Source organism: Sphaerodactylus townsendi, linkage group LG05 (assembly GCF_021028975.2).
Source record: "Sphaerodactylus townsendi isolate TG3544 linkage group LG05, MPM_Stown_v2.3, whole genome shotgun sequence".
Lineage (NCBI taxonomy): Eukaryota > Metazoa > Chordata > Lepidosauria > Squamata > Sphaerodactylidae > Sphaerodactylus > Sphaerodactylus townsendi.
Genome location: NC_059429.1, coordinates 115,519,666 through 115,539,849, shown reverse-complemented (window position 1 = coordinate 115,539,849; position 20,184 = coordinate 115,519,666). Strand labels below are relative to the sequence as shown.

The 20,184-nt window shown below is 43.3% G+C and overlaps 1 long non-coding RNA gene and 1 pseudogene across 7 annotated transcripts in view; one reads left to right on the top strand and one right to left on the bottom strand.

Annotated features, from left to right (window-relative positions):
• Window positions 1-4,968, bottom strand: part of LOC125433185 — a 70,274-nt gene extending 65,306 nt beyond the window's left edge. For 3 of the 7 annotated variants that reach the window (XR_007244609.1, XR_007244610.1, XR_007244608.1), the window contains exon 1: window positions 4,663-4,968. This is a non-coding gene — a long non-coding RNA (uncharacterized LOC125433185). Of the gene's footprint in view, window positions 1-4,113; window positions 4,517-4,662 lie in introns of those variants that run through there. The other 4 variants (XR_007244607.1, XR_007244605.1, XR_007244606.1 and 1 more) reach the window with 3 other exon arrangements.
• Window positions 4,969-16,960: 11,992 nt separating this feature from the next.
• On the top strand, window positions 16,961-17,880 carry LOC125433395 (annotated as a pseudogene).
• Window positions 17,881-20,184: the final 2,304 nt, after the last annotated feature.

Genomic DNA, 20,184 nt, shown 5'->3' with positions numbered 1-20,184 from the left:
ATTAAGGAGTGGGTTTAAGTGAGATTGAATGAAAAAGTTGGCTGGATCCAACCCTATGAGATTTAAATAAATTAATCACGGGTGAATAGTAGGCCTAGGTGACCACTTAAAACCTGTTACTTATTATATTATATTAATATAATCATTATTGTGCACACAGGAAAAAATAAAACATGACTAATCACTGGCCAAATATAAAAACAAGAACACCTTCAATGTGAAATGTCCCCTATGATTTTCCTACCACAGTTTCCTGGCAACAGCCATTCCTCTGCTCCAACAGAGGATTTTTCTTTTATTTATTTATTTTATAATTGGCAATTGGATATCATTTTATCAGTCTATCTCGATTACTAAATTCCCAGTTTTCATTTTTTTAAAAAGGTCTTCCGTCCTTTTCATCGTGGAGGTATAAGAGGAAAGGCATAAATCTACAATGAAAAGGGCTAGAGAGGTTTTTTTAAAAATGACTTCAGACAACCAGGTAGAGTGTTATCAGGAATAATGATATCATGTTATTCAATTGCCAATTTTTTAAAAGCCCTTCAGTGGATAGAGGTGAGGAATGGCCAATGCAGGAGCAGAGAACTGAAAATGGCACCACTGTGAGCAGGAAAAGGAAAATCCAGATCTTTCCAACCACATGAATTCCACAGCAGCCTTGCTGTGGTCTTTCCCAAAAGATCACACAAAGCAAATTTGAGAAAGACCATAGGAAACACTGAAAACTCAGGACGTACACAGAAGCACCACAATGCACTGTGGGATAACAAGAAAAAAAAGATGTCCCAACAGCATCCACGCTGGGGCAAAACATTCATGTATAAATGATCCTGGTGACCTACAATTCAAGGGACAAGTCCTAAAATCGATCCACTTCCATTGTAAAAAGTCAACAGACTCCGTGGTTGCAGATTTGGAGGCCTAAATGTAAAAGAAAGCTGGTTCCCATGGAAACCTGTTTTCCTTAAAGATCCACAATGTGTTGAAATTGTATTACCACAGGGGCCTTGTATATCCGTAAAATGAATTTTTAAAATAGACCTTAAAACATTCACAGCAAACTACCTATATTGCCTTCAACACACTCTGGATGTTTTTGTGCATCATCTTAGGCACATGACAGGGGGTCAGGATTCAGTGGTAGAGACCATGTTTACAAAATATCCCAGGTTTAGTATCTGGCATCTCCAAGTAAGAGTCTCAAGAACTTTCTCTCCCTGACATCCCCCAGAGTCTCTGCATGGCAGAGTAGACAATACTAAGCAGCCTAGACAATGGTACCACTGCGTAAGAAAGCTCCATACTAACAGAAAGATGATCAACAACTTAATAAATAAGACAATAATAACTAGCTGAGCGGTGAGTTAAACATGTATTCTGTAATAACGTTATGCCCATTCATGCTATCAAAGCACACTTCCTCCATGATGTAGTTGGTTTCCACTGAGATAACTTAATCTCTTGCTTTGATGCACCACTTACGGTATAAAATGTGGCTTTAAATGCCTATATAAATGATAAGTCATACAGCTGGCAATTTGGAGACAAAGGGAATATTCACCTGGGAGCTACACGTAGTACTAGTTAAATGCTGTAACACTAAATCAAACATGTGAGAAACAGAACTCCGCAGAAGAAGACAACAGTTCTGCAAAAAGCCACTGTGCAACATCTATGTATGTGAGCACATGGCATCACACTGATCCACTGATTCTCCTATCCAACACATGCACTTGCAAGGATATGTTAATGAGCTCATCCTGTATATATAAAAGTAAAATGAACAAAATATATAGGAGAAATTGGCAGTACGTGCATGCATAAACTGAAGGAAGGGATTCTGGAACTATGGGCTGAAACAGACACGACAAAGATTTCAACTGCTCTCAGCCACAGGTAGTCCAGTTTTCCAGAGAACTGGTCTACCCACCATTGAAAGCAATGGATAGGTCTATCAGTTCTTAATAGTGGGTAGACCACCTCTCCAAACAGTAGTAGGAGGCATAGTGGGGCGCAGCCTGGAGAAAGAGCTGTGCTGGCTTCCTGACTTACAAATGGGTGGCCAGGATGCCCCCAGGCAAGTTGCGACAGGAACACATGCCCTGGTTTGCTCCACCCTAGATATACCAGTGTCCAGAGAACAGAGCCTCATCCAGACAGGGCTTGGCAGGGCTTGCATCCAGACAGGGAGGTGGCAGGGCTTGCAAGGAGCAGAAAACCAGCCCCAAGTGGCCGGCAGAACACAATAGAGGTAGGTGGGATCAGCTGGTGACACAGTTACCTTAAAAACCAGAGGAAGGAAAGAAGGGCCAGCAGGAGGAAGGAAGAGCCCAGCCCTGGGGCGGGGGTTGGGCCAGAAGCAGGAAAGGGTTGGGAAGAGCAAAAATAAATTATGCTGTTTTCCTCATTATGGGGATGCCGTGTCCCTAATCCCTGTGATGTGGGAGGGACATCTCTACTGTTTTAATGGAAGAATTCTGAATGAATCAAAGGACATTTCCATGGACTACAGAAGGATTCCTGAAAAATCTAAGTGGTTGGAAATTGCTGAAAACCTATGCAGTACGCAGTTAAAATTGGAAAACTGTCCAAGTTATTATATGCAAGTGTTAATATTTGAGTATGCTTTTTACTACAAAATTATTTCCTTGGTAACAAAAGCTCAGCAATATCCATATAGTTACAGTTTCATCTGTTCAGAATAAATTATACATATTAAACACAATACACATTATGAAGAAAAGCTAGCCTCCATTTACAACAAACTGTGCAACTCAGGTTCCTCTTTTAAACTCACATCTGATACCGTAATGAGATACAATTTTATCGCAGGGGGTAAGCGCCTACATTTAGTTGTTGACCTGTGGGGGGCAGAGGGGCACTGCTGTTTCATGTGCCTATTTCTCATTTTTAGTATACCAGATTTATTCCAGAACCGTAAGGGAAGTTCCATTCCAGAAAAGTAAATTCTGATGTATGTGGAAGGAAGCTTCATTATACTGACAGTTTTGTTTAGGGGTTTCTAGATACCAGTCGCTTCCATTTTTTGTCTCATGCTCACAGCAGGGAAGGGGTTCAATTTGATACTATTTTTATATAGTACATTCTTATCCTATTTAGTATATTCTTATCCTCCCCTTCAGGGAGACAGAGTACATCATTTACCTTCCTCCATTTTTATCCTCACAACAATGAGAGGTAGGGTGCAAGAGAGTCTGGTTCAAGGTCACACAGCAGTATGCATAAAGGGGGAAAGCTTTGTATCCAGGTCTCCCAGATTCCAATCCAGAACTCTGACCAGCAAAACACACTGATTATCCACACCCAGTTTTTTGTGCAAAGCATTCTACACATGATGCAGACCAAGAGGCCTTAAAGATGATGTTCTCAAATACTGGTAAATGTTCTTCCACTACATATTCCCACCTTTCAACATCCACCCAGGGCAAGGAGTTCTGAAGAACTCAAAAGCGTTGTGTTTTTATTCTGCATGATGTTCATAAAAAGTATTCTAGTGACAGTTTCATTGTGAGGGGATTGCTGGAGACCAAAGCAGCAGATCCTGTCTACCAAGACCTTTTAAATAACTTAATAGAGGGAGCCCAATGAGCATCTCAGAGACAAAGCTTATTCCAGCCTCAGATTTCAGGAGTGGGTTTCCAGCATGTTGTGAGTTTCCAGACCATGTGGTCATGGTGCGGTAGTTTTTGCTCCTAAGGTTTTGCCTGCATCTGTGGCTGGCATCTTCAGAGGCACGCCACCGTGAGCACTGTGACATGCCTGTTAAAATGCCTGTCACAAATGAAGGAAAAAACATTAGGAGCAAAAACTACTAGACCATGTCACCACATAATCTTGGCTCATTCCGCACAATAATATTTATAACGAGTTGCAATCATTATAAATGAATTCATTTTTCCATCTATAAAAAGGGAAAACAAGTTCATTTACTAGAGCTTGACTCGGCAACCTTGTTAGTGGTAATACTGCTGTGCTGAAATGAAACCCTAGGAAAAACTTTCAAATAGCCAGTTGACTCCAGCCACAAAAGCCTTCAACAATACAGCCGCCTCACTTCTGAAGAGCCAGTGATGGAATAAATTTTGTTACCTCTTCAGCAGCCACTGATGTATCCAGGATTTTCCATCATCAAAAGAGGACACCACACCACTGAACTTCTGGTCCACCTTTTGGGGGGGGATAGCTAACTGAGAATTGCAATAAGACCCCTTATTTAGGATGTCAGGAGCATCTGCGAGCCAGAGCCTACTGCATAAGCTAAAATATCCATATATCAGTATCCAAACACTTAAGCTCCATCTGTTCCGAACAAATTATATATATTAAACCCAATACACATTATGAAGGAAAGCTAGCCTCCATTCACAACAAACTGTGCCACATGAGTTTTACACGTGAGGAAGTATTTTCTTTGTCCCCAGCCTGACCTCGCTTCATGAGGCGTCCCTGGAGCCCCCGCGACTACAACAGCCCCATCCCCACGTGCGCTGTACCTCTCCTGCCCCCCAAATTGCTGCCCTTTTCCCTCCATCCCCCTCACCCACCCCCCAATGGCGGGAATCGCCACAGACTAAGGGACGCTTCCCAATCCGTGCCGACGGCCCTCAGGCCACGACCATCGCCCGCCCACTCGCCTACCTCCGCCCCCGCCTCAGGGGCCAGGCACGGGGCGAACTGCCGGGCCCCGCTCACTGCTGCCACCTCCGCCACCCCCTCAGCCCTCCTCTGGGTCTCTCCGTGGCGGGCCTCCTCCTTTGCCGCCCGCAGGCCGTGAGGCGAGCCTGAGGGCCACAGAGGGGGTCTTCCCTCCCAGCGGCGGCAACCATAGCGGATTTCCACGAGACCCCCCACAAAAAAGCGGCGGCGACTCTGTCGTCCGCTTCTGAGTCCCTGCTGCCGGGTGAGGCGAAGCGCTCCTCCCCGGGCCGCCTTCTCGCGAGCGAGGCTGGGGCTCCCCCTACTGCGGCCGACGCGGAACGGCACGGGCGGCTGCCTGGAATGAGCCTGAGGCGATTCAAAGCCGCGCTGCTGGTGCCTTCTCGTTCCGCGCAGCGTATTTATCTCGAGTTTCACTCGTTTTAAATGAGTTCGTTTCCCACCTATAAAAGGGGGCAACGAATTCATTTATAACGACTGCAACTCTTTATAAATATGCAGGGCAGAATCCATATATAGGAGCAGCAGTGGCGTAGAAGGAGCAGCAGTGACGTAGAAGGTTAAGAGCTCGTGTATCTAATCTGGAGGAACCGGGTTTGATTCCCAGCTCTGCCACTTGAGCTGTGGAGGCTTATCTGGGGAATTCAGATTAGCCTGGGCACTCCAACACAGGCCAGCTGGGTGACCTTAAGCCCCTTTGAGTCTCCTGCAGGAGAGAAAGGGGGGATATAAATCCAAACTCTTCTTCTTCATATTAATGGTTTTGGAGGATGGTTAGTTACCTCAGGGCTGTGGTCCTGCAACACGCTGACTATGGCAGTAAGGCAGTAAGGCCCAGTTCACTTGTGAAGGATAATGAGAAGTTGGATTGCTCAGCTTCAGGCTGTCTGTTGATGTTTAAACTGCCTGCAAATAACATAATCTTCTGAAACTTTAAATAATAATATATGGATTTATAACCTGCCCCCCACTGCCCCCATGGGGACCTAAAGCAGTTTCCATCATTCTCCTGTTCCACGTTTTATTTTCACAACCACCCTATGAGGTAAATTAGGCTGAGTGTTTGACAGGCCCATGGTCACCTAGCAAGCTTCCGTGGCACAAGTGAGGATTCAAACCTGGACTACAGCAAATGTTCCTAAATGGGTTGTCTTGATCGCATGGGAAAATGCAGATGAGAACCACTGGCATACTGCAACATCATTCCTAAATGGATTATCTTGACCACATGGGAAGATGCAGCATCATTTAATTTTACATCAGTATGTTACATCGTTACTGTCTTTATTTCATGGGACCTAGGCCCTGCTATGTTTTGTTTTATTCTGTTTTACACAAAACAACTTCATAGTTAGAAACTGCATTTGAAGAAGTAGGCTCTACAAAAAATTCTGCTGGAATAATATGTAGTGTGTTTTTCAGGTGCCACAAGATTCCAGAAAAATAGTTGGCATTCTACTACGTTCAGCTTATTTGGCAGTTATCTTTACCACAGCTACTCCAGCATTTCCTGCAGTAAACACCAAGCATGAATGATAGGTACCAGTCCACTAAACTCTCAGGAATGTGAGTCCATTCTGAACTTCCAAATGTAAAATACAGGCATTTCAGGGATTTATATTTGTCATGGGGTCAGAGCTATCAGTCACAGACCAGGAAAGGAATTTGGGCATCTTAGTTGATAGTTCCATGGAAATGACAACTCAATGCATGGCAGCTGTGAAAAAGGCAAACTCTATGCTGGGGATAATTAGGAAAGGAATTGATAATAAAACTGCAAAGATTGTCATGCCCTTATATAAAGCAGTGGTGCGACCGCACTTGGAGTACTGTGTTCAGTTCTGGTCGCCACATCTCAAAAAGGATATCAAGAGGTAGAAAAAGTGCAAAGAAGGGCAATGAGGATGATTGAGGGACTGGAGCACCTTCTCTCTGTGAGGAGAGGCTGCAGCATTTGGGACTTTTTAGTTTGGAGAGAAGACGTCTGGGGAGGGGATATGATTGAATATAAAATTATGCATGGGGTAGAAAATGTAGACAGAGAAATTTTTTCTCTCTTTCTCACAATACTAGAACCAGGGGGCATACATTGAAAATGCTGGGGGGAAGAATTAGGACTAATAAAAGGAAACATTTCTTCATGCAACGCATGATTGGTGTTTGTAGGTGGTGATGGCGAATAACCTGGATAGCTGTAAAAGGGGCTTGGACAGATTTATGGAGAAGTCAATCTTTGGCTACCAATCTTGATCCTCCTTGATCTGAGATTGCAAATATCTTATCAGAACAGGTGTTCGGAAGCAGCAGCAGCAGAAGCCCATTGCTTTCACATCCCGCATGTGAGCTCCCAAAGCAGAGGTGGGATCCAGCAGGTTCTCACAGGTTCCCGAGAGTAGGTTACTAATTATTTGTGTGTACCGAGAGGGGGTTACTAATTGGTGATTTTGCCACATGATTTTTGCCTTAGTTACACCCTCCTCTCAGCAGTAGTGCGCAGAATTTGAAGCAGTCTAGCAGGAGGTGCACCGGCGTGCGTGGCAACCTGCACCTGTGTGCATTCGTTTCCCGCCCAAGGACTGGCGCAGTGGCTGCATCCTTGCCACAGCCCCGCCCAGGAATGCCCCGCCCCCAGAATGCCCGGCTATGCCCCCATCGTGTCCTGCCCAGCCCCATTGACGCTACGCCACAGTTTGAATTCCACCACCATGGGAACCTGTTACTAAAATTTTTGGATCCCACCACTGTCCCAAAGGCATCTGGTGGGCTACTGCCAGTAGCAGAGTGCTGGACTAGATAGACTCTGGTCTGATCCAGTAGGCGCTTTCTTGTGTTCTTACCTAGAGGTGAAGCGAGGGGAAACTGCGCCTGGGGCGCGTGTGCGTCCTGTGTCCCTGTTGCAGCATCCCCCCCGGAATGCCCCTACCACCCCCCTCGACGGCCTGACCATGCCTCCACCGCTGCTCTGCCCAAGGCATTGCTTCCCCATCCCATGGGCACTACGCCACTGTTCTTACCACATGTAAAGTCCTTCTTAAATGATGGATGTATCTTAAAAGAACTATGTTACATGTATTAAAATGGTTGCAATGGAAACAGCTCATTCAATAAGCAGAAACTGTTGGCTCAACTGAAATATGTGACTTTTTGTGGATGATAGTAATCTGAAGGATTGTAAATAATTTTTCTGAGGATTTTTAAATTGTTTGTTTACTTATTTCAACACTCCCAGTTGTCCTGCCTCAATATCAGAAATGTGAAATCTTCACATCCTGCATGTGAACAGAGCTTAGCTGCAAATAACAGCAATACTTCCATTCATTATTTTTTATTAAACTCTTTGCATATGGATGTGTAACATGAACTGTGCAAACCTACGCACAGCTATATCCTTCCAAATTCCATTGATATCAGCAGGCTTAGAAGGGTTTAACTCTACTTAAGATTGTCCTGTAAGGGGTGTAACTTGTAGAAAGATTTGAGTCAAACACATTTTTAAAAATGTACTGCTAACATAAGATCTAGTTTATTATATCCACTTAACCCTTGGAATATGCACTTATAGCATTTTAAATCAGATGTTGGTACAATGATATAATTTCTACACTTTCCTCTCATTCTTCAGAACAAAGTTGTAAGAATCCACCCTAAATTCTGCTGGAATTAATAAGAAAGACTGGTTAATAAGAAAGACTGGTTGTCCATCATATGACTCCTTACTAGCTTCTCTTCACTTGTTAATTGCTACTATTCTCTTGGTTTTTTGTTAGCTTTACCTTGTATTTTACAGTTACATTTTTATGATTCACTGTTTTGTTGCTTGGCTTTTTAAATGTATCTAATGTGTTGAGTATTTGAAAAATGCTAGTGAAAAAAGATGGTGCAGAAAAGTCTTAACTAGCTAAAAACACACAACAGGGTAAGATGTGTTTACTCTCTGGGGGAATAAAGTCTTCACATTCTTCGCATTCTCACATGTTGTATACTTTTCTGAAGAAGCTAATTTTGTTCTTTGTTATTGTAAAGTGTCCACTCACATAAATAATGTGCTCACATCAGCCAGAATATGAGGATCTGGCTGCTTTATATCGTAGTCCAGCAAATTACTTTCTGGATAAGAAAAAAATATAATTGGGTATCACCAGGAAGACATCTTATGATCAAACCTACAGTGCAACCCCATACAAAGCTACTCTTATTGCTTAAATCAATTGCTTAAATTGATTTAATTGACCTTAGACTGGAATAATTCTGCTATGATTACACTGTTAAACAGTTTACTTGAAAGTGATTATACTCCCTAGCTCATAGGTGTCAAACTCGCGGCCCTCCAGATGTTATGGACTACAGTTCCCATCAACCCCTGACAGCATCATGCTGGCAGGGGATGATGGGAACTGTAGTCCAAAATATCTGGAGGGCCGCGAGTTTGACACCTGTGCGCTGAACTTATTTCCAGCAAAGGATGCACACATTCATTTTGCAATAATTTTTGTCACAGAATCTCTTATGGGCTGTTATTGCCAACATTCTAATTCAGAGTCAATTTTGTTGCTGGTATTAGGGGGCATAATTTAATTGTAAACAGGGTGAGGAGCTGAAAGTCTCAAGGTTTACATTTCTTACCTATCTTGACTCAAAACCAACCAAAGACACCATTTCAAAAATGGTCTTCCACGATAACTAACCCACTAAAATAGGAATCTTCCACCCCACCTCACCCCACCCCCCACACACAGACACACACACTAAATCAAATAAGGGAAAATTTCATTAGTAAATGAGAGAGAACAGGCTGAAAATGAATCCAGAAAAAGATGTGGTGCTGACTGGTGATGCTAAATGTCCTGGAAAGAAGTAGGCCTACCTGCTTTGAATAGAATCCTGTTTAGTCTATCCATTCAAGTGAAGAGCTTTAGGGTGCCCGTTTGTAAAACTAAAACAACCAATTATCTGTTGTTTGCTACCCAATCTCAGCATAAACCTCAGCCTATAAAGAAGACCACACAATGCCCATCACAGCTAAACCCTACCTTTCTTCAACTTCGTATCTATACAAATCAACAAAGGCTTTCGTTGCTTTTGAACATGCTTTAGTTACAGCAAGCATGAGAAAATTCCTTTGGTAAATAGTTCTTAAATGGCAATAGTTAAATTTCCAGATAATGTTCTCCTCACCAAAAGCAAAACTGTTTGTTCAGTTTTGCAGGTGAATGCAATTTTGTTCCATTTGCAATGTGATCTTCAAATTCAGTTGACGTTTCAGGACAAAATGAAACACTGGGGGGCAGCATTCACAAGCTCCGCCAAACGACTGAACACACATGAATATTGGGCAGGTTTGCTTTCCCCACTTCTAAATAGGCTGCTTAAATACAAATTGCTTTCTGCTGCTAGGTTGAAAACATAACATCTAAACAATCACATTATTATGTTTTGTAATTCAACTACCACTCAAACTAGAACCTTTTCTTCTTTTTTCACTTGCTTGCAAAAATAGGGGTCTATCTGTGTCAAATAATATAACATGGTGGAATAATGCATGGGGATCTATCTAAAGAGTATTGCTGAGTTCCAGATGTGCTTAAAGGGAGGCACAAATACACACTGGGGTGGATCCAGACTAAAATTTCCAGCAGCAGAATGGAACTTTCCAACCTCTCGGTTTAGCATGTCAATTTCTAGGAAATGTTACTCCTGGGAATTAAAGAACCTGGAGGAATGTCATGGGGAGCCGGGGAATCAGAGGAAATTGCCAAGTCAGTTTTGATTCAGTTCTTTATGTTGGACTATATGGCTGTGCTGAAAGATATGTATTTGTGCTAAAAATGCTATGCAACACTAAAGAAGAGAAGAAGAAGAGTTTGGATTTATATCCCCCTTTTCTCTCCCGCAGGAGACTCAAAGGGGCTTACAACCTCCTTGCCCTTCCCCCCTCACAACAAACACCCTGTGAGGTAGGTGGGGCTGAGAGAGCTCCGAGAAGCTGTGACTAGCCCAAGGTCACCCAGCTGGCGTGTGTGGGAGTGCACAGACTAATCTGAATTCCCCAGATAAGTCTCCACAGCTCAGGCGGCAGAGCGGGGAATCAAACCCGGTTCCTCCAGATTAGATACACGAGCTCTTAACCTCCTACGCCAGGCTCCTTACTTTTCATCTAATCATCTGGGTTTCCAGGAGAATCCATCCAAAGACAAAAAGAAAATACACCAACTGATTGTAGAATAGATAATAAATGGCCTTGAGGAGAGGAACGAGTTGGAAACTGAGGTGCTTTCTGCAAGTCTTTGTGAGTTCAGCTGGGCTAGCAGCTAGTGCCACACATTGGACCACAGTTCTCCCAGGTAGAAGCTACAGAATGTCATGATGGTGCCGTGGGGGTGAGGGGACGGATCGCTTTTGTTTTTGCAGGTGCAGTTTTATCACTTCTAGCTGATTTTATCACAGAGGAGATGGAAAGAGGGAAAGCTGAAGGGGAGCAGATAAAGGTAGGTTGACTGGTGTGTGGGAAAGAGAAGAAAGCAAGAAAAGAATATTTGAAGGATTTTAGAGAAGGAAAAAAATTGTGGGGGAGGGGGAAAATAACCCCTGGAAGTCCTCGCAAATCCCCTAGATCCGTGGTGGCGAACCTTTGGCACTCCAGATGTTATGGACTACAATTCCCATCAGCCCCTGCCAACATGGCCAATTGGCCATGCTGGCACAAAATATCCGGAATGCCAAAGGATTGCCCCACTGGCCTCTATGCCTGAATCTTTTTCTCAAGAAAAGGAAATTTCTTGGCTGTGGATTTGTATAATTTGTCTTGGAACTTTAAAATTATCAAGTTCACAGTTTCCAACTATTGGCATTTACGTAATTTTCCAGTTGCTTTTCTGTCTTGTCCTACCTGTTGTTATTGCACAGTTAGTCCAATTCATATTAGAATCTGCCTTTACCTACAAAGACATCCAACTGAGATCAGTTTTGATTAGAACCAACAGGTAAAATAAGAGCATTATTTCCTAAAATATATATATATTCACCTTTACAACTAACACATACAATCTCATAACAATGTACAAAACAAATAACATCAGAAGTAAGCATGAAAATAAAACGCAGACTAATAAAAATGAAAAAACAATCACAAATTAAAAATCATGGTTAAAAAGCAACATTATAAATATCAGCTGGAGAAAACGTCTGTATATATATAAAGTCTTCCCTCAGAGATAGGATTCTCAAGAGCTTACACTACATGGAGATGTTCATTGCAGTGGTGAAATTAAAATGCAGCACAACAGCTTTAGTTTGATTGCGCCCCTCCCTTTCTCTCACACACCATTCTCATTGCATTCCTGCATATTTTCTTCTTAACATGCTTCAGGAATTTCAGTTGCTGTGCTGATAATAAGGCCATACATGTAAACACTAGGCATATTGCAGACGAGCAACTGTTTGGCTCCAAAAAAAGACAACCAGAGGATCCGCTCATAGCACAGTGCAGGTGAAAGGCCAAAGTGCTCTCATGCGAAAAATAAGCAATGAGTTCACAATGTACACACCCTGCCCTGTGTTATGTAAGTTTCACATGCAACCATTTGGCAGAACCTGCTTCGGGCTTTAGTCACCAAAGAAACGGTTTCTGTATGTTGCAGGCATCCAAGACAACTTTGCATGTGTAACACTGGCAGTGCCAGGTGGTTATCTTATACAACCAATATAACTGACCTAATTTCACCATGCTAACTGAGATAGTTCCTTCACATGCTCTTTCTTGGAAATCCCCTGGAAAGGACTTTTTGCAGGTCACCCTATTGGCTGAAGCTCAGCATGCTCCATTGTTGTCCAGATATCATGTGGTATGTTGTTTCTGTCTTGTTAACTTGCTTCCATATTTTCCCTATCCCCTGGATTGGATTTATACTGTGCTTTTCTCAATTATAAGGAGTCTCAAAGAGGCTTACAAACTCCTTCCCTTCCTCTCCCCACAACAGACACTTTGTGCGGTAGGTGGGACTGAGAGAGTTCTGGAGAACTGTGACTAGCCCAAGGTCACCCAGCAGGCTGCATGTGGAGGAGAGGGGAAAACAAATCCAGTTCACCAGATTAAAGTTTGCCACTTATGTGGAGGAGTGGAGAATCAAATCATGTGGAGGAGTGGAGATTAGTGTCCACCACTCTTAATCACTACACCATGCTGTAGACTGCATAAAAAGGTTGGTCTGTCTGTCCATTTGTGGCAGGCATAACTCATCAGAAAATAAAGCTATAAGTCTCAGAATTGGCCATCTGTTTCAGAATGATGGAATTTGCAGTGCCAAAAATCAAGGGAATTGGAACATCCCTCTGTTTGCAACAGAAGCAAATGTTTACTTACTAGAAGCTAGAAAGGGGCAGGCGGTGCAGAAAGAGAGGATGGAAAACATTGAAAAAGAAAGCGGGTTTAAGAATAGCTGTTCTAGGACCTGTTAAGGTGAAGATTCCTCCTTTGATCTGGAAATCAGGGACAGCTGAATGTGTAACCGCCATGCCCAGAATGGGTTGGCCCAGAATGGGTTGACCCAGTAAGGGGGTGGAGACTCGGAGCAGCAGAGAGGTTGCAAGAGCTCTTTTGCAGAGGACAAGGCTACCAGACTCGGACCTTGATTTCTATAAGCCCTTAACACCTTGTTAAGGTAATTGCAATATTGTTGGAAACTACTGGGAAGGTAGTTGTTGTTTTTGCTATGTTGTAAAATGTTGGAGTTTATTGTTTCAGGGTTTTCTTTTGTGGTTGTAATGGGTGAGAGTTCTCCTGGAAACCTTCATCATGTTGCAACCTGTTCATCAAGCCCTTGGAGTCTTCAGGAGCCAGCCAACTTGCAAAGAAGAATTTGGACTTGGCAATATCAGTAGACTGTAAATAGAAGGACTTGAAATGCAACCTGAACAGAACCTTGAATTGTAAATGTTAAATGTTTTTAAAGTGTTATTTGTAAAGAGAAGAATTGTTTTTGTTTAAATTCTGTTCTTTGCAAACTCATTCCAAGTACTGCCCCACAGAACCCACAAGCTGAGGTTACAAATGGAGGGTAAGTCTTTTATTGGTTCTTTTTTTCTACCTTCATTCCATAAGAACAAGCGAAGGGATCGCACTAGAGTCCATCTAGTCCAGCTCTCTGCTACTCGCAGTGGCCCACCAGGTGCCATTGGGAGCTCACATGCAGGATGTGAAAGCAATGACCTTCTGCGGCTGTTGCTCCCGAGCACCTGATTTGCAATCTCAGATCAAAGAGGATCAAGATTGGTAGCCATAAATCGACTTCTCCTCCATAAATCTGTCCAAGCTCCTTTTAAAGCTATCCAGGTTAGTGGCCATCACCACCTCCTGTGGCAGCATATTCCAAACACCAATCACACGTTGCGTGAAGAAGTGTTTCCTTTTATTAGTCCTAATTCTTCCCCCCAGCATTTTCATGGATGCCCCCCTGGTTCTAGTATTGTGAGAAAGAGAGAAAAAATTTCTCTCTGTCCACATTTTCTACCCCATGCATAATTTTGTAGACTTCAATCATATCCCCCCCTCAGACGTCTCCTCTCCAAACTAAAGAGTCCCAAACGCTGCAGCCTCTCCTCATAAGGAAGGTGCTCCAGTCCCTCAATCATCCTTGTTGCCCTTCTCTGCACTTTTCGATCTCTTCAATATCCTTTTGAGATGTGGCTTAATTGGTGAACTGAACACAGTACTCCAAGTGTGGTCGCACTACCTAGTTTTATATAAGGGCATGACAATCTTTGCAGTTTTATTATCAATTCCTTTCCTAATGATCCCCAGCATAGAGTTTGCCTTTTTCACAGCTGCCATGCATTGAGTTGACATTCCCATGGAACTATCAAGTAAGACGCCTAAATCCCTTTCCTGGTCTGTGACTGATAGCACTGACCCCTGTAGCGTGTATGTGAAGTTTGGATTTTTTGCCCCTATGTGCATCACTTTACATTTTGCTACATTGAACTGCATTTGCCATTTCTTTTAGCCCACTACCTAATTCTATCAAGGTCCCTGGAGCTCTTTCGCAATCCTTTATGTTCTCACCATTAATTACACATAATTTGGTATCATTCTGCAAATCTTGGCTACCACGCTACTCCACCCCTACTTCCAGGTCATTTATGAATAGGTTAAAGAGCACTGGTCCCAAAACGGATCCTTGGGGGACACCACTCCTTACATCTCTCCATTGTGAGAATTTCCCATTTACACCCACTCTTTGCTTCCTGTTTCTCAACCAGTTTTTAATCCATAGGAGGACTTCCCCTCTTATTCCTTGATTGCTGAGTTTTCTCAATAGTCTCTGGTGAGGTACACATTCCAGGTACAGATTTAAAACAGAGGTGTGCGCCAGAAGCGTGAGCTTCAGTGCGTTGCCTTTGCCAGGGTGCATAACAAGGGCCCAGACACGATAAGCAATGAATGGAAGAAGGTACCCATCACCACCACTGGGTAAAGAGAGTGTGCTACATCATTTACTTATCTGAAAGGCAGGAGTCATTGGACATCTGTACCCCCAGCATGTCATGACTGTGCCCTGGACGTGTCATATGGCTTTCTGTGGACACTAGAATGTTGATTGTGAGGGGTTGGGGAAGGTTTATTAATAGCTTTTGGGAGAAACCTTGATCTGGAAAAGGATGTTTGATGAATACACTAGTATTTCAGTGCAAATGGGAGCTGGGCCACCTCCCCACTCCCTCATGTCAACACTAATATTGTGCAACATCAGATCAATGAAGCAAAAAGCTGCACAGCTCTATGAGATGTTGCTGGGGAAAGTAATTGACAGAAACATAACTGGAAGAAAATAAGGTGGTGTGGCACTGACTGCATGCTCTTTACATTGAGGACTAAAGAGAGATTAGGCATTCTTTTAACCAAAGGCCACCTAATTGCCCAGTGGGCACCCTTTATGAACTGGTAGAGGTACTGGGGAACTTCAGTAAACATGCCAAAGATACCTCACCAGGACTGACCAAGGATTTTATAGTCTCTTTCAGTGTCTTGGGTCTCTATGAAAATGGGATGCAGGGGCGGAGCGAGGGGGAACTGCGCCTGGGGCACGACCCCAACCATGGTGTTACTGCTGCCTCCTCCTTAAAACCAAGGTGAACATGGTGCCAATACCCCATACAAAAGGGGGCTAGGTTAAAATGACCCACCCATGGAGAATCAAGAATCCTGCTTGATTCCAGGATGTTCTGGAAGATTTTAGGATCCCAAACACATGCTCAGCTGAGGTGGAAGTGGAAGTGAGGAATGCGAAGGTCCTCGAAGTTATCAACAAGTTCTCCTCTCTTCGACCAGGTATAACCATGGGACATTAACCAGGCCCTGGGCTTACCACATGTAAATAAACTTCCCTGACCTATCAGAGCTTGTGTGGTTCAGTAGTTAGAATGTTAAACTAGGATCCAGGAGATCCAGGTTCGGATCAGCACTCTGCCACAGAAGTCTGCTGTCTGACTTTGGGCCAATCAGAGACAACAATCCTACCTTATAGGATTGTTGAGGGATACAATAGGAAAGAACGATGCTTTTGGTCCCCTTTGGTAAAAAAGCCAGGATATGACATTTGTTATGTGTAATTTTGCCTACAGTTCATCAGAAAACGATAGCTGCTACTGCAGAGGTTTCATTTGGTACTACTACAACTATTTTGGCAGAAGGCAGAACTGCTCATTTAATATTCAAATTAAAGTTAAATATTGCAAGTGTAACCCCTATGTTCAGAATGGGTTGACCCAGAAAGGGGTGGAGACTCAAAGCAGCAGGAAGCTGCAAAAACTGGTGAAGTTGGAGGAAGCAAGGCTGCCAGGCTGGGACCTTGATTTAATTCTTTATAAGCTCTTAACACCTTGTTTAAGAGAACTGCAAAGTTGTTGGGAAATAGTGGGAAGGGAGTTGTTTATTTTTGCTGTATTGTAAATGTTAGAATTTATTGTTTCAGGGCTTGCTATGTATGTAGTTGATGGGAGTTCTTTTGGGGACCTTCATCATCTTGAATCCCGTTCACCAAGCCTCTGAAGTCTTCATAAGCCAACCACCAGCAAAGAAGAATTTGACTTGACATTATCAGTAGACTGTAAATATAAGGACGTGAAATGCAACCTAAAAGGACTGTAAATTGCTAATGTTAAATGTAAATGTTAAAAGTGTTATTTGTTAAGTAAACCATTTTGTTTTAAATTTAGTTCTTTGCAACTCCTTCCAAGTTCTGCCCCATAGAACCCATAGACAGAGGTTACACAAGCACATCCAGCTATGGATTGGTGAGTGAAGTCAGTGTTCGCACTTCTGATAGAGAATATTTCAAGGAGGGGGGCTTTGGCTGCAGAAGGCCCATGTTCAGTTCCTGATATCTCTACTTGCTTCCCTTGCCACTGCTCCTCCTCCACTGCTGAAAACCAGCCAACCATCTTGTCTGGCCCCGACTGCCTGTTCTAGCTGGGCTTGCTGGCACTGAGAACAAAGAGGAGAGGAGCTTGTATACAGAAAATTCGCTTAGTGCCCAACAATGGCTGTGGTAGAATATTCCTTGTCTCTGAATCCATCATGGTGATAGTCCATATGGTGGTATCTTCGCAACCTGCAAGGCCTTGAGAGGGCTCTGGGTCATCAGTCATGAACAAGATGCACATGGAAATGTGTTGTTTTCCAAGCATTACCCTCCTGGTCGAAACGTGGGTGAAACATTTCAACAGGGCCAATCATGTGGCTGTGTCAAAAGACAGACCTTTTCTGAAAGAGCTGCACCTTTGAGTTGAGCCTGTAGGCGAAGAGCAGACATTCATCAAGTATCAAGATGGCTGCGCCTGAATCAGTAAGGCTTCCGTCTACGTGACCATTGACCCATTGTGGCCTTCAAAACAAGCAGATTGATCTACAGTGCCGTCCCGTTGGTGGAGCAGTCCTTGAACCAACGTCTGGCTCTCATCAACATCAGTGGGATCTCTCAGGCCTTCACCCTCTTTTGGGGGATGGTGGCCTTCATGAACACTAGCCAGAAGAACTAAACTGAGAAGAATGTCAAAGCTGGTCAGCTCCCGAGCTTGCTCATGCATGACTGTCTGCTTGGCAACCTGCTCAAGATGAACTTGAATGGCTCATTGTTAGAAAGCAGTTCCCTCGCTCTGAATGTCCATGCGCCGAAACCTAACAAAAGTGCAGTGGGCAAAATCTAAAAACTAAGAAAAACACTATACCCAGGCTCAAATACTAAAGCTCTGAATTTATATAAATATAAATGGTGTACATATATAAGAATACGTATGCATACACACACATGCACACACAGAGAGAGAGAGAGAGAGAGAGAGAGAGAGAGAGAGCGCCCAAGAGGGCTGAAAATCTAATGAAAAGATTAAACAAGAGGCTTGATTGGTCCATTTGAACGTAAACTGGTTGCAAAGCAATCACTTACGAATTCAGCCTTTGCTTCGATGATAGCTCAGACTACTTGACTGGATCAAAGTATGCATTCTAATAGCCATGATCAGCCTGGGTTGGGTTTGCTTTGTAATAAGACTGTTCTAAAGGTCCGCCTATCATAGCTCTTTGCCTTGATGAGCCAGCCTTTGTCTCAGGGGCCTCTGATCCAATCATGCAGAGTGGCTATTCCCAGCCTTGCATTCCTCTTCCTCCTGTTTCTTGGCTTGACAATTTCTGTAAAATCTGGCCAAACATTCTGGACCTGGCACAGGCAGTCAGCTGAAGTGATAGCCAAAATAGTAGGGAATAGTACCAGCAAAATGCAGGCATCCTAGTCTGGGCAACAACAAGCAGAGGCCATCTTTTATAAACATACCCCAGACACATTTCTCTTTGTGCACAGCGTCACTTTTGGGAGGTAAATCTGGGACAGACTGGTATACTCTACCAAAAGGAGAAATAAACCAGTCTTTAGATACAAAAATCCTGTAAACAGGGGTAATATGCCCCTGCTCCCATTGCACAGAGACGGCTTCCCTTCTTAAAGTGGGACTGAGTGCAAAGTTAGCTAGGAAAAGAAAAACATGATGGCAGTTCCCTCTTGCCTCCACAACAGCAGCAATCCTCCCTTATAGCCATTGCAATAGTCTTGCATAATACCAGCATGGCTTAAAACTTATTCTCAGAGTCAGGCAGGCTTGCTATTTAGTCCAGCATGTTTGCTGTGTAACAGCTGTGTGGAAAACTTGCAAAGACAAAGAGGATCTATGTACAGACATTTATCGAAAAAGTGAGTGCAATTGAGAGGTCTTAAGGTACCTTCGATTTGCTTTACAAGACTGGATACTTTGGGAGAAATATTGACGTGTTTGGCTGTTCTTCCAATATGCTCCAGGATGAATCTCCAAAGCCCCCACACTCCAAAAAAGGACCATTGGTCAGATCCAGCAAGGTTTGTCTTATGTTCTTAAAATTGAGAACAGTTTGGCCTTTGTGGGTTGGCTGGGCTGTGCAGTCGTGGTCTGGTAGTTTTTGCTTCTAATGTTTCGCCCGCATCTATGGCTGGCATCTTCAGAGGCACATCACAGTACCCCTTTCCCACTCTCCCTTTCCTAGACATAGGACCAAGATGTAGGCTGGGCTGTTACAGCTCAGAAATCTCTATATTCTGATTTCTGTGGGATAGGCTACGCAACCCTACAGTCATGTGATCCATCCCACTAAAACTAGAAAAGCGGGGGGGGGGGGACTTCCCCTGGAACAGCAACGCTTACCTTTGTACATCCATCTTAAGCAGGAGTGTGTTTTCAGATTCTCCGAAAGCAGGAAAAGGCTGGGACTCAATGGAAGATTTTCTGCTTTGCATGCAAAAGGTCCAATGTTCAGCCAGTTGAAAGGACCAAGCAGTAGATGATACCTTTTCTTGAGATTCTGGAGGATGCTACCAGTTTGAGTAGATGGTACTGATGGTTATGGACCAATGGTCCATTTCAGTATAGGGAAGCTCAGATGTGCTCAAGTGACTACTTCAACGGTTATTTTTCTGAGAAATGTAACTAGGATACAAAGAAATTGATCTATATAGAGCCTCACATTTTATCAGATTATCAGATTTCAACAGTTTCATCACTAGATTTCATCCACATTTAAGTCTCCATTTACTTTAAGAACTTGACTGGATTTATAAGCTACATCCATGACTTGACAAGCTGAAACCATTTCCCCCTGCCGTGGGAGTGCACACACCCAGTCTTTCCAACTAATTGATGGTACTTGAGATAAACCATGTTTCATAAGTAAATAATGACTTCTGGATTGCAGGTTTTAACCACTCCTCCTGCACCACTACTGCAACCTTCAAGTTTGATTACAATAAATACATGGGGTGCTAAATATGCTAAACTTTTCACCTTTGCACTCTTGCATAAGACTGAAAGCTAATGTAAGAAAAGGGCAAGGGTGACAATGAAAATTTGAAGGGCATGTAGGCAAAGTCAGCTGACAGGAGGTGAAATCCAGCTTCTGAAGCAGTGTGGAAACTTGAGATTGGGAAAAGA